Here is a 14,598-nt window from a genome sequence, read left to right on the forward strand (position 1 = left end):
CACTCTAATCAGCAGTCCTGCTGACATAATCACAACCAGCCCAGACACATTTTTCCTTATGAAACCATACCAGAAACCTCTACACTTCTATATCTCTGTCAGCCACTGTTCACATTCTGATTAAAATCTTTTATTTTTTTCTAAAGACCCCATTTTTTCTGCCAGTTTCCTGCCCCCATGTAGTAAGCAGCATGAAAATGTCAGTTACCGTTGTGACTTCCTCTGAACACTCTTGTTGCCTTGAACATGGCTATATTCCGAGAGCTACCACACAAAAGCGGGTAGAGATTTGAGGAACTTCATGGGTCAAAACACAGATGTATTACCTTCATGATGAGGTGGTCCCCCTTACATTCCAGAGGCTGATGGCTTGTTTTTAAAGTCTAATTTAATTTGAGGAAGAGTCTTCAGCTGCAAAATGCCTGATGAAAGGTCAAGTCTGGGATACTTGGTCTGGACCTCATCAGAGGCTTGTAAGAGATTCATTTCACTTCACTTATATTTACTTGCCCTACACAGAGTGTGGGTATGCTGCTGATTCGCCACACTTTCATCGAATAATTTCATTAGCTGATTGCTCAAAATTTGGGGAAGTGAGAGTAATTGATTCTGACTAACTTCAAAAAAGTTGCCAACCCCCAAGTAATGTCTCCTTTAACCTTCAGAAGGCATGGAATACAAGAAATCCTTGCTATTAAAAAGAGCAGGCTGAAAGGAGGACTGTGACATGAATTTGCCTTATGGCTCTTTAATCCAGGATTTAATAGGGCAAAATGTCTCTGGGTAGGCAAAGTTCAAGGTAGGGCTGGGCGATAAATTGATTTTTTTACATCGATATGTTTTAATAAAAATCAGTTTTCTCTTTAATGTCCGCCGACGCTCCCCTCTGGGCTTCCATAGATTCGAATGAACTCAGCCCCCCCCCCCGCGTTTTGCCATAGAGATACACAAGCAAGCAAAGGTAGCAGTACCACCACTTTACTGCAGCACCTCAAACAGAGGCATGCTGTCGAGTGGGAGAGATGTAGGGCCCTACGAAATGAACAAGACTGCGGTTAAGCAGCCGCATCCCGAAAATACACGGTAAAGCAGCCGCACTTTGTTTAGTGTTGCGTGTCTAATCGTACACGTCCGGTAAGGGTGGTGGGAGCGGTCAAAATACCTGTAAAGACGCTTCAGAACGGCTTTTCCGTTAAGAAACAGAACAATCAGAGCATTCGAACCACCATATTCAAAAACTCATAAAACTTTTTTTTGAGGTTTGCTCAATCTTTCAAATAATTCTTATTTAGAATCTCCCTGTCTATTATATTCTTATTTTAAATTTCAACTCATTTTACTGTGGAGTTTTTAAGAAATGTAAAGGCAAAATCACTCCAAGCATCACTGCATTTTTAACCATGTTCCACATTCAAACACTCATAAAACGTTTTTCTTTATAGGTTTGCTCAATCTTTTAAATACTTCTAATTTACAGTGTCCCTGTCTATTACTTGAAATTTATTGTTCAATTTCAAGTCATGTTACTGTAGAGTTTTGGGGAAAAGTAAAGGCAAAATCACTCAAACTTCAGGTGCATTTTCAATCATGTTCCACATTTAAACACTCATAAAACATTTTTCTTTGTAGGTTTGCTCATTTTATGTTATGTTACATTCTATTTTCACAATTTACAGTGGCTTGTTGTTTCTGATTGCACTTTAACCCATTTAATAAAGTTAAAACTTTTTTTTGTACATTTTCTTTGTCATATGCCGGTTGATTTTAAATCATCGCAAATCGGGTTTTTTGTGAAAAAATCGGCAATTTTTTTTAGGCCATATCGCCCAGCCCTAGTTCAAGGAATATCACTATATGGAGCAGACTTGGTGTCAGCCATAGAGGCATACACACACGCATACTGTAAATACACATGCTCTGCCATTCAGGCTGAGACATTCACAGTCATGGTCAACTTCATTACCGCAGTACTGTTGAGGCAATGCCTCATTTCAGTATGCTGGAAGGACACTTACACACATACACTGGACGGAAGTGCAAAGGATTTATGTTCTTCAGTGTGAATAACTCTCCGAGCTGCCCTAGGTCCAGCCGTGCTCTTGAACCATGCTCAAGTGTATAGCATTACATCTAAATGAAGGACGATAAATTCCGTTCCATTAGAGCCGCACAACACTCCTTAAAATAGCCATAATACTCACTCTGTTTAGGAGCACACTGACCCTCTTGCTGATGTCTGAACCACTTTCACCTTCATGTGCACATCACAGAGGCAGTAATGGCTCCAACAGGAGCATCAATAATCAGCATTTTTAGAGCAGTGCACACTGCTGAGGTTTTAACAAAACATGCATTCTGTATGAACAACCATCCCTTGAGATGCAAAATCGAATAGAGGATACTGTCAGCTTTTATATACTGGATATGAAGCAAATTGTATTCATGGTCCTCGTTATACAAACGTGTGAAACATTTTAGAGGGCATCTGGACAATTCATCTTGAATAAAATGAATGGTTTAGTATTTGCCCACAACTCATTTGAAATGTGTAATTGATGACAGGAATGTTCTAATCAAGTTAATTTTTGTTGGGAAGAAAATTGAAGCACTTGAAATGAGCAGTTGAAAATGAGCAGCTAAAATGTTTCTGAAGTCTCTGTATAATTCAGATAAAAAAAAAATTCAATAATGCTATGCAATTAATATTTTTTCCTCCATTCAATTCTTAAAGTATTTGTTTACCTTAGCTTTCTATAAGACCTGAACAGAAGTTGTATGTACCTTATTGCAAACTGTATTGTCAAATGTACCACAGGTTTTCTTTAAACAAACTGCTTTCCTGCTTATGTATATCTCACTGTTTCATGCTGGATTTGAACAAACTGTGTGGTTCAACAGTTTTTATTTATATTTCAAACAATTCTTCAGTTATTCACTTGCACTCTGCTGGGTCACCTGCCCAGGTAAGCTTACCAATGTATACGTCCTTCCTATCAAGATAAAAAGCAGTTGCTTTTTTCTTTACTACACAGTTACAGAGTATATATATATATATATATATATATATATATATATATATATATATATATATATATATATATATATATATATATAAAGTAATTTTTTGTTTATAAGTTTCACTCAACATTAAATGTGATTAAGCTTAAGAAAAACATCCATACATTGGGCCATACCCAATATGCAAATTTATGCTAAGGAATAAACATTTTAATTGGAATGACTGGACATGGTTGTTCCCATTTCCAAGGATTATCCTGTTCCTTTGTGGAGTCACTTTTTGAACAGCCTAGACTTACAGTTAAGTTCTGTACACTGTGTGCCCAGAACGGGAAACACTGCCCAAATATGGGCACGGTGACACACAAAAAAAGGTGTGTGCGAGTGCATGCCCTCCCATTACCTGGGTACACACGTCATGCACACACCCTCACATTCACACAATCACATCTACTATAATATCTCAACTGTCATTAACGACAGCAGTGATGTAAGGAGATAGAGTCGGCAGGGAATGCAAGTCTGTTATAGAATGCTGGTCTTAACTCCACAATTCACGTTGTGTAAACAGACTAATGTACGCTCAATGAAAGAAGCATAATCTGATCTTGCATCTTTTCTGGAATTGCACAAGTTATACAAGCTTTCCCTGTGGAACATGTACGGTAGCCACTGCACAATAACGTACCTAGTGACGTACTGAGTGTAATCGTACACACCCCTTGGTACACGTGTTACCTTAGACTCTCCACCCAGGTGTTACGTGCCAGTTTATGCCCAGCACCTTTCCATCAGCCACTCCTGCCTCCGTGAGGGTATGTGTAAAATGACAGAGCTAGTGAAAAATTTGTACACTATTCTCTTCCTTACAAAAAAAAGTCATGATTCACTACAAAGTTCATGAAACTACAACTTTGGCAAGTCTAATTAAAAAAATGGAGTCCCAAATCAGCATATACATTTTTAATGCCGCTTATAAAGTGTCACACTGTGTAAGTACTACTTGAAGTAAATTTGAGTTTGTTGATTATACCAAATTAAACCAACATTTGGTTAGTAACTAAATAAGAGTTCTATTTAAATTTTATTGTAATACTAATTTGTTATGAAATTGTTTTTAGAGAGAAGTAAAGCCATGTTCTGGGTCTGTTGTAATACTTAGAGTGACAGAAATATGCCATTTTGTGACTTTTACACACTACTCGCTTTATATTCCATATGGCAATCCACAGAGAGCACCTCCTGAACAGGCCTCATATATGATAAGAGTGTGAATAGATCTTGGCACAGATAAAGGGAGTGGTTAGTATTTTATGAAGCTAAAGCACAAAGGGTGTGTGATGGTATGTGAGGCTGATGGCAGGAGGGGGCCATGAAGCTGCACCTTCTCGTGAGAGCGTGCTGCATGCACAGAGGTCAATGTTGGACCGGCGCATTCCACATTCTAGAGGGACAAAGTATCAGCCCAACAGAAACCCGCACACACCCTCCCCACACCCACACTCTTAGTCTTCCACTTCCGCTTGGAGCCTCCAATGGTGGCCGCTAGCCTTGAGGTCTAATTTTAGGGCGGCTATTGTGTGAGCTAGTTTCCGGAAGGAAAATAATTGGGTTAGTGTGTAAGGCAGCAGTTTAGTGCTCTTTGCACCTTTATAGTGTTCTGTCACTACAGTTTGGTGGCAAAGGTGCAATTTAGTGTATCTACTACAATAACTTAATACAAAATTTGTTACTCAAAATTCAAAAAGTCATAGGTTAAATGTTAATTGTGCCATTAATTCTTTATTATCACTTTCCAAAAGTATTTTATATGGTATTTTATAACATTTTTCCAAAATTTTAATTCATGGCATAAATCATTTCTTTATGAACTCATACTCTTGCATTAAAAACAGGTATACATTACTATTACTATTCTAATCAAATAGATCTCCTTAATTAAAAATGTATAGTTGTTCCATAACCAAATTAAATGTTCTGATATCCCTGGAATTTGTTCTTTGGAGGCAATGATATAATTTCCTGAGAAAAAAAATTGCTGCCAGTTAATTCTGACTAAAAAGGTCAACTTTATGAGTTTACTCTGGATTCTGATGAACAACAGCTGGGCAAGAGGCCAAATCCAGTGTGCCTGTCTACGTAAATGCTATGTGCGTTCAGTGACCACACACACACATACACACACACACACACACACACACACACACACACACACACACACACACACACACACACACACACACACACACACACACACACAAACACACACAAACACACACATATACACCAAAAGCTTTTGGTCCAGCATCACCCTAACAGCTGGTCAGTAAAATAAAAGAAGGAACTGTAAGACTAAAGACCGGTAACTCCACCCACTGACTGACCTCTCATGGGCTAAACAGAAAGCCTGTCATTTGATTAGCGAGGAGCAACTGACCAATCAGCGCTGGACTTTCTTTAGCCCATTCATTCATAAAAAACAGCAGTGCTCTATAGGACAGTGTGTGCATAGTTCCTCATTCAGAATTCACTAGAAGCAGCCACAACTTACTCAGAAGGTGGACACACAAAGGGAGAGAATCTCATGATTGCCACCAAGGGGAATTCCCCTCAAATTTTTTTTTTATATAGATTAGCCTGTATAAAGAGTAGCTCAAATGATTCCATACAAAAGCAAAGACAGCATAAACCGTCATACCACAAAAAACTAAATGCAGACCTGTCTTACATGGCAGCACAAGAATCAGTTTCAGTTAGCATAAAAGCTATCCTCCCAATAACCCCTCATGTGACATGTTGATAAAGAAAACGAACCCTTCATAAATGGCAGTCATAACCACACAAATCATATATATCCACAAAAACACTAACGGACCCAAAAACACACGCACATGTATACATTAATATAAAGCAGAATTTCTCTAATAATTGTTTGCAATTTGAACATTTCTCAGACTAGTTATCTCAAATCTGCAAACAATTTCTCAATTTTAACATGCACCATATGACATCCATTAGTAGCCAGAGCTTTCTGTCCCCCCCCATCTTGTTCACTTACGCAGTCTGGTGAACGGAGTATTTCCTGATGCATGAATGTTGCTTGCATGTGCCGGGTCTCAGTCTTCTCCTTGTTCTGCCTTTTCAAGAGGCACAATCACAGAGAAACAGAAAGAAACACACAGAAGAAAAGAGATCAGATTCACAGCATGTCAGCGAGCCAGAATTACTGCTGAAAAATAAAACAGAGCTTCGTTCAGCTCAACCATATTACCGGTGTTCTCCATATGATTTACAGCTTGAAACTCTTTCTCTCTTCCTTTCTGTCTTTCTTTTTAAGTCTGTCCTTTTTTCTTTCCAGTCACATTCTTCAGCGGCTAATCAGTAACAGTCTTAAAGTGACAGTAACATTGGTGATAAAAGCTGTATAGGTCAGACCATAGGTGGCTTTCCAGATTCAGCTGCGACCCTTCCGCCACTCAAGCCTGAGCTGACTATCACTGTTATCACTGTCATCGGATTTAAAATCCTCGCCCTCACTCTCTCACTCTGAGTTACTCCCTCTCTTCCTCTAGAGCCTCCCCTCCTTCTCTCTCTCTCTCTCTTGCTCGCTCGCTCGCTCTCTCTCTCTCTCTCTCTCTCTCTCTCTCTCTCTCTCTCTCTCTCTCTCTCTCTCTCTCTCGTCAAGCGGTTATACACTGCAGACTGACTCCCAGAGGTCCTATAGCTGGCTTTGAGGGGCTGAGCATTTCTCTGGCAACCTATCACTGTTCAGCACAGTGTCCTGTTTCAGCGCTCAGAATTGAGAGGTTAGACAGAGGACACCCATTCAGAAAAAATGAGTATAGTGGGAGGAGGGGAGAAAAGCAAGCAAAGCTGGCTAAGAACGCCTAGGCTATGCCGCGGATCCTAAACAGCAGGAAACTCCCCTGCTTGCATGTCTGTAAAATGGTCAGTGTCTCTAAATAAAGCAAATGTCTGGCACTCTTTAGTTGCTTCCAGCATATTCAATGAACCTAATGAGGCTTTATGAACTACAGCCCAGCTTTCTCAGAGCCTCACATGCTGTCTACGACAATGTGCAGCTGAAGAAATAACCTCTTGCAGTGTGTTAGTACTCCACAGACATCACAGTCTTTCCATAAAACGTAACATCTGTTGTGTTACCCTCGGAAAAATAGAAACAAGCAGTTTTCCCATTATTCAGTGAGTGATACTAACATGAACCCTCTTAAGTAAGCCACTGGGTAAGAGTATTATTAATAACTCCTTGTTAATAATAATTCATGAAAGGATGTACAGAAATTTTAGAAATTTTTGAAAATGCGACATAATTCTTTTCCCATTCATTTTCCCAGTCATTTTCTAATCCTTCTGATAATAGGTCCAACATATACACACTATAACAACAGGATCGTTATGGTTTATGGAAATTCAACAAAAGTGAGGCCACAGAGCAAGTTTCCTCAATGGACAGGTAATGTTGTTTTCAGTAGTGGTATAACCACTATTACATCTATAACATCGTATCCCTTTTAATACTTATGCCCATTCTGATGGCTTCATCTCCAGCATCCACCTCTGCAACCAGAAATATCAAAAGTACCAATTTTTACATGGGCTCTGGAAAACCATTCATTGTACCAGGGCTCAATGCTATTTTTTTCATAATCTCAACTTTCACCTGGACTAAATTAGCAACGAGAAAGAGAGTAAGGGAAAAATGACCAATCAACCTGCATGTCGCTCCCTCGACAGTTGTGTGGAGACAGCGGCACTGAAACTCCTTTTAAACTCCCATATTTGTGTTGTTAGTCACCAGGAGAATGACTGAGTCACCCCTACGCACTGCCGGTTGGGCCAGGCCCAGATCACACAACCTCTGATTTACTCTCTCAATTCCTGTTCAAAATAATCCAGTTCTGTCCCAACATAAAGTACACAAATACCAGACCACTAACCAACACTGGTGTCATATCACACACAAACAATTCCTCACACACTCTAATTTACTTCACCAACATCATCCACCATTGATCTTTCAGGACCGTTAGTTAAATAAGATCGTGGATAACCTATCCACACATATCCACACATTTAAGAAATAAGATTTCGAGCTCTACTTTTGCTATTCGAGCTGTATTTTATCTCAGATTTTAATTTATGCGGATTTGTGCAATTAAATGTTTCCATTTTATTACCCAATTTAACCAATATTTTTGGTGTTAAAAAGCAAGTTTCTTCAGTCAAATATATATTCAAAAATATTTTTAAACAACTGTTGTTAAAACATAAATATAAATAAAAAAACAATTATAAACTCTTTATAATCAATATCGATATAAACACATGAATCTAGCTAATGCTAAAATATCTTGTGTTATTTTAGTGAAAAAGACGAGCTTTCATCCTATCAGTATAGATCTCTCTCTTCACTGCCCATTTCTCCCTGGCATTATGTGCATGGCAGACGGTGTGTGTGTGAGTGTGTGTACTGTGTGCATGTGTGTGTTTGTTATGTCCCGCTGAGGCAGTCTGGATGGTCCAACCGAGCTCACCGCAGCATAGACAGCTTGTATTGAAATAGAGAAGAGGAGGTGGCGATGAATCACACATAGTAACGTGTCAGTGCGTCATTTTCTGCTTTTCAAATTGGTGCGCTTGTTCTTGCTCATTTTCTTGTCAGTGGGCTGAAGTTTAGTGACTCAGGAGCTTTGAAATGTAAGTACAGAGCGAGCTGGAGCACTTATTGTTGTTAAAATCATGTGCTTCCTACTTGTTTCATTTAAAGGTTGAATTACTTCCAGAGGAAGAAACACATTGCTCCCACTTTCAGAATTATCTAAACTACCTTAGATATTAGATAATGACTTCTACTAACATACACATGTTACACTGTTGCTTGTGAGATCAGTGACTTAATGGACTATTACAAACATACTCTTTCAGAAGGGAGTTCACAATATGTAAGTTAATAATTTTGAAATTACAGGACTTTTCTATTTAAACCTACAAACATCTATGAAATACTTAAAATAATGTGGGTATTTAAACAATTTTATATATAAATATTTAACATTATTAAAATATTTGTCATTTTATGATTTATTTTGTTATACCTGAACTGTCATATACTTTTGTTTAGAGACAATCATTTCTGTTTACATGCTTTTGTGTATTAACTTCTTTAAATCAGCTATAATAAAAATGTGTTTTCTAGAAATTATATAATTTAGGGGTTAAAATGAGCTTAGCTATATTCTCATTTTATTATATATTTGAAAACTGTTAGGATTGATTATTAGATTGCTAATCATAAAAAAAAAAAAAAACTCTATGTACTTTAGAACAATTTATAATATGTTCATTTTTTGCAAATGTAAAACCTACTCATTATTATGCCTTATATTATTAGTTAAAACTATGTGTTTTAGTTTTTTTTAAAGGCTGATTTTCTAGAAGACAAAAAAAACCCCCAATCTAAATTAGAAACAGGGTAATACAGGTCAATTTAAATGCTGTTTACATTTAATGACATCCTGATTAAAGCTTTAATCTGGACAGGGTAACATTTATACTACACTGAAAGACAGGAACGCTGCTATCTTTAAGCAAATAATGAAGATAAGAAGCTCTCACTGAAATACAGATGCATTCCTGGCATTCTTTACTTGTAGAAGGTGCAAGCCTTGGCTGCCAATAGCTCCATAAAGGTAAAGATTAAAGAGAGCCTGAGACCCTACTGCCTTACCTCTCAACTTCACCAAGATAACTTCTGTTTATTAGGAAGCATTAGAAGCATTTTGCACTTTTGAATATTTTCTATAAATAAATGAATATAACATAATATAGTATAATACAATACAATATAATATAATATAATTACTTGAAAAGTAAACATAAATTTTAATGCTTTACATTTTCGTAGTAATTAGGACTGAAACGGTTCCTCAAATAACTCGAGTAATTTTAATACAAAAAAGCTTTTAAGCAAATTATATTTGAGGCAAATTATTATTATTGAGGCAAATGATTTGCCTCATTGCTTTGTTTAGTCCATTTAACTACACACAGAGCACCGTGTTTCCGCACGGACCATTATTAGTGATGCAACAAACCGCTAAACTTTGGACCACTCTGGGGTCTCAGTTTTAAACATGGGATATGCACAAAACAGGGCTGAAGACTTTTCACGCAAAGGTGCGTGCTGTTTGTGTCGCTAATTCCCCTTCTCGCCTTCTGTTTTTATGTTGTGCGTACGCAGGGCTCAGAGTTTACATACAGGTGCACACTTTCCCCCATTAAGTTTTATTTTTGTAAATAACAACCTTTGCGTGAAAAGTGGCGTACACAAGCTTTCAGCTTAGTTTTGTGCATACGCCACGTTTACAAATGAGACCCCTTGACAGGAAAACACAGAAGAACAGAGAGAAAACGGAGAGCGGTGAGGAAAAGATGGGCCAAAGAACACAACAGAAAGTTTCCAAAATGTAAGATAATTTTAAACTAAAACACATAAAGAATACATATTACAGTACATTTACCTTTTTTAAAGTAATTTGAAATTGATTTTTATATTTTTATCTATGGTTTTTATATTTTTATCTAGATTGCAATTTTAGCAATAAAAATCGTTTCTAAAAATGAAACAAATTACTTGTTGATTTTAAGAGACTTGTCTTATTTTCTCTTGTATGTTTAGTATTGCTCTTTATTGAAGAAAAATACTTCGGTAGAATACTCAATTACTAAAATAACCAATAGCTGCAGCCTCAGTAAAAGTGCATTATTATGCTTACTCATCAAAAGTCTTCCTTAAATCCAATAAGTACGTATTTACACATAAGCTCAAACACTCAATTTTGTTTCAACACACACATTTTATGAGTGATAATCATTGATCAGCACCCCAGCAGTCACATTCCTTGATGGTACAGAGACATCCTAACCCGAGTGCTTTACATAGTGTAGCAGCCAGTAATAAAAGCAGGTCACCACATCAAAAGCAGGGGAAAAGTGCCTGGCATAGTGGCCATGCATTCAGAAAGAGTACACATCCACACATGACTTGGCCTGGCCAGACTGAGCAATGTAGGAATGTAGGCAGTCAGCTGGTAAAAGACGTCAGGATGATGAGGTACCCCCTTCCTCACTCCTAATCGAGCTGGCCTGCTGTGCTCACCTCTGGCACTCTGTCTATATTAGGTGGCTGCAGAGCTGGTGTTCATAGAGTAAAAGCAACGAGACTACAACATCATGGTCATGCTGGCAAGGCATGACTTCACAAGCCTTATCAGCCACATATATGCCATTCTTGTATTACATTTCACCTCGCACACATGCACACACAGCCACAGGCCTGTCTTTTAAAGGCACAAAACCTGCCACAGGGATGCCTGGTAGCTATGCCAACCATGTGTTTAAAAAGCTGATAATAAGAAATTTGTCCAGCAAATAGAGGAAAGTGTAACCCAGCTAGGAGAATGTGAAACATTCCCACTGAGGAAATGGGCAGACAATTAAAACTGTATTATCATTACTGATTTATAGCTGTGATGATTATTATATGCATTAGGACTCACATGGATACTGTTACTCTTATTTTCAGTAGTGCTGGCTATTAATACTGGATACATACAGTCTTTTTTTTCATTCATATGTGAAATCTGAACTTTTATGAAGAAACCAAATTTTAAAAAAGTATTGTCCAGTTACATATTACAAATACAACAGATATTAAATGATTCATCTCTCAGGCCTCTCTATTATTAAATAACCACCATTCTGAATAATAACAAGCAATTAGCATGTATGTTGTTAGGCAGGGAGTTATGGTCCTTATTTACTGTCCCTTGTCACCGGTGATGGCTGGGTTTCAGGTAGGAGTTGAATAGTGGGTGGAAAAGAGTGTGAGAGCATTTAATGGAGCCTGCCCGTCTGCTCCTCCACCCCTTGGCTGGCCCTTTAAAAGGTGTCAGATGAAAAGCAGCTGAGATTGTTGCTCGTTCTCATTCTATCTCGCCCCCTCTCTTTAAGCTGCGCTCACTTGCTAGCATCCTGCTTTCACTCGCCCCCTCAACACCCACGTTTTTTTCCCTCCTTCACTGCTTCCCACACACTCCCCACTCCTCACACGCACTCACTCATTTTCACCCACATACACACACAAACACACCCAGGCTGCCGTCCTCCAGCCTGCCGCCTCTGGCTGTCCTGGTTAAATCAGGATGCAGGACCCCCGCCTTGATTCTTTCTGACCCCGGCACTCTCTACACATTTACATCCTGGAAGTGGGTTGTCCCCACTACAGCATCAGGTAGCGTGGTGCCAGAGAGACACAGCCAAGTCAGCTTCCCTGTCCTCCACCTCAGCTGAGTTGGCGATTGGAAAGAGGGAGCAAGAACGGCAGCAGTTCACACCCTCATCCTGGAAGTTCCGACCGTGATCTTTATAAACATTCCATTCTCCCCAAGCATGCTGAGCAGGGTTTCCTGCACTCAGAGCCCAGCCCCCAGCTGGTGTGCTCCCACCCTACCCAGCCTAGACAAGGGGACTCTTTCAGGCACTTCCTGAAGAACCACCTTCAATTATCTTAGCTGCTGGGCCGGGGAGAAAGTGCTGATGTTATACAATGCCGATAAAGCTCCCTTCGATTCATTCCCCACCAAGCCAAAGTGGTGTAATCACCAAGGGAAAGCGATTACACTGTTTGGCTTGGCTAGCAAGCCCAAGGCCATTCTGAACAACATAAAAGGTGACAGAGGAAGGGAGAGACAAAGCAAGAGAGAAAAGCAGGAGAGCAGACTAGAAAAAGAAAAGCAAGGTGAAACAAAAGAGTGTAATAACCTGAATCAGACAATAAAACATGAGAGAGAGAGAGAGAGAGAGAGAGAGAGAGAGAGAGAGAGAGAGAGAGAGAGAGAGAGAGAAGGAGAGAGAGGTCAGTGGGCAAGAATGAAAACAAGTAACGGAGAAGGAGTAAATAAAGAACTAAGTACTTCTTTCTAGCTCCTTACAGAGCTTTAGGGAACAGGAGTTCATTTTCTCCAGAAATAATATATCAGAGACATATGTCCCGCACTAAGTTCTGTCCTTGTGTCACTGAGGCGCCTAGCCTCAGCATATCCTTAGTAGTAGTATCCTTAGTAGTCTTTCTGTCCTAGTGCATTGTCTGTTTTTGCCCTCACATGTGATTGAGCATAAAAGCCAGACCTCTGTGATCTGGTCACTGTCTCTATCAATGTTGCACCTGACAAGACAAAATGGCTTCTTCACACTGATATTTTAAATGAAATTTTGCTTAACAGACATTATCTATAGATCCATATTGTGCATTGTTGTTTTCCTTGTACTTTCAAAGTGAATTCTCCAAAAAAGCACAATTTACTATGAGCGACAATTAGTGATATATTCAATAAAGACCAAAAACCCAAAGCAAAATAAAGATGTGAACACACAATCATATTAAGGCAACAAAAGTTTTCTGCTGAAAGACAAATGTGTTGCCAAGTAACTGAAATAAAGAAATATGTGATGTCTGACTCATGGCAATTCCCCTAACATGTCTAATGCTGCTCTCTTGAATCAACACAAACAGTCACTAGTCATAGGATGAGCGCAGTGGATATGGCGACATCAAAGAGAACAAAGATAAGCAGGGAGAAGCGGAGAGTATAATACAGAAGAAAGAAATACATGTGGAGCGGAGAGGAGTGGAAAAGAAGCAAGAAGGAGCCAGCAAAAGGTGTGAAAGGAGGAGAAGATGACAAGGAAGGGATGATATATTAGGAGAGAAGAGTAAAGGTGGACAAAAGAAATGGGATTATAGAAAAAAGGAGGAGATGAAAGCAGAAAACCGAAGATGAGAGGACCAAAGAGGAAATCCGAATATAGGTGTAAAGAGAGAACTGTACATAAAGAGGAGAGGAGAAAGAAGGAAACTAAATGGGTGGAAAGCAGAGGAGGTGGAAGCAGAGGCTCAGAGATGATGGGTGGCAGGGAGCTGCCCTGTGTAGGACTGAAGGAGGATGAGTCACAGGCTTTCTGCCCACTTATCCACCCACACACACCCAAATGTGGGTGTGAAAACACCGGGCTCAGAGCCTGTGGGCCTTAAACTAAAGACGCGTCTGTCTCTCTTCCACTGCCAGTACATGTACAGTTTCTACCCACAAGCTGAGCCTGAGCCTACATTTATGATGTCCTTGAAAAAGAAAATAAAAAACAAACAAAACGGACACATGGGATAATGTGTGGGATAACACTCTTTTTAAGCTTTTGTTTTTTATGTGCATATGTGTGTGTGTGTGTGAGTACATGCACAAGTGCATGCATATCAACCTTTGAGAAACAATCTGGATTCATCTTAAATTTCTTGCACTTATCTTAGTCCCTGATCTATTTTATAAAAGAATCATTAGGGCTGCTGGACAGTTCATGTGAGACAGTCTGTTGCTATATTTCTTTTCTTATTCCACACACACACACACACACACACACACACACACACACACACACACACACACACACTTAGACTCTCTCTCTCTCTCTCTCTCTCTCTCTCTCTCTCTCACACACACACAC

At 39.1% G+C, this 14,598-nt stretch overlaps 1 long non-coding RNA gene across 2 annotated transcripts in view; it reads right to left on the reverse strand.

Annotated features, from left to right (window-relative positions):
* Positions 1 to 14,598, reverse strand: part of LOC310723255 — a 28,717-nt gene that overhangs the window by 4,211 nt on the left and 9,908 nt on the right. Inside the window, exons 1-2 of one of the 2 annotated variants that reach the window (XR_014532625.1) lie at positions 6,290 to 10,617; positions 6,077 to 6,155 (exon numbers count right to left, since the gene is read on the reverse strand). This is a non-coding gene — a long non-coding RNA (uncharacterized lncRNA). Of the gene's footprint in view, positions 1 to 6,076; positions 6,156 to 6,289; positions 10,618 to 14,598 lie in introns of those variants that run through there. The other variant, XR_014532624.1, reaches the window with a different exon arrangement.

The sequence above is a fragment of the Silurus aristotelis genome (assembly GCF_946808225.1).
Source record: "Silurus aristotelis genome assembly, chromosome: 3".
Classification (NCBI taxonomy): domain Eukaryota; kingdom Metazoa; phylum Chordata; class Actinopteri; order Siluriformes; family Siluridae; genus Silurus; species Silurus aristotelis.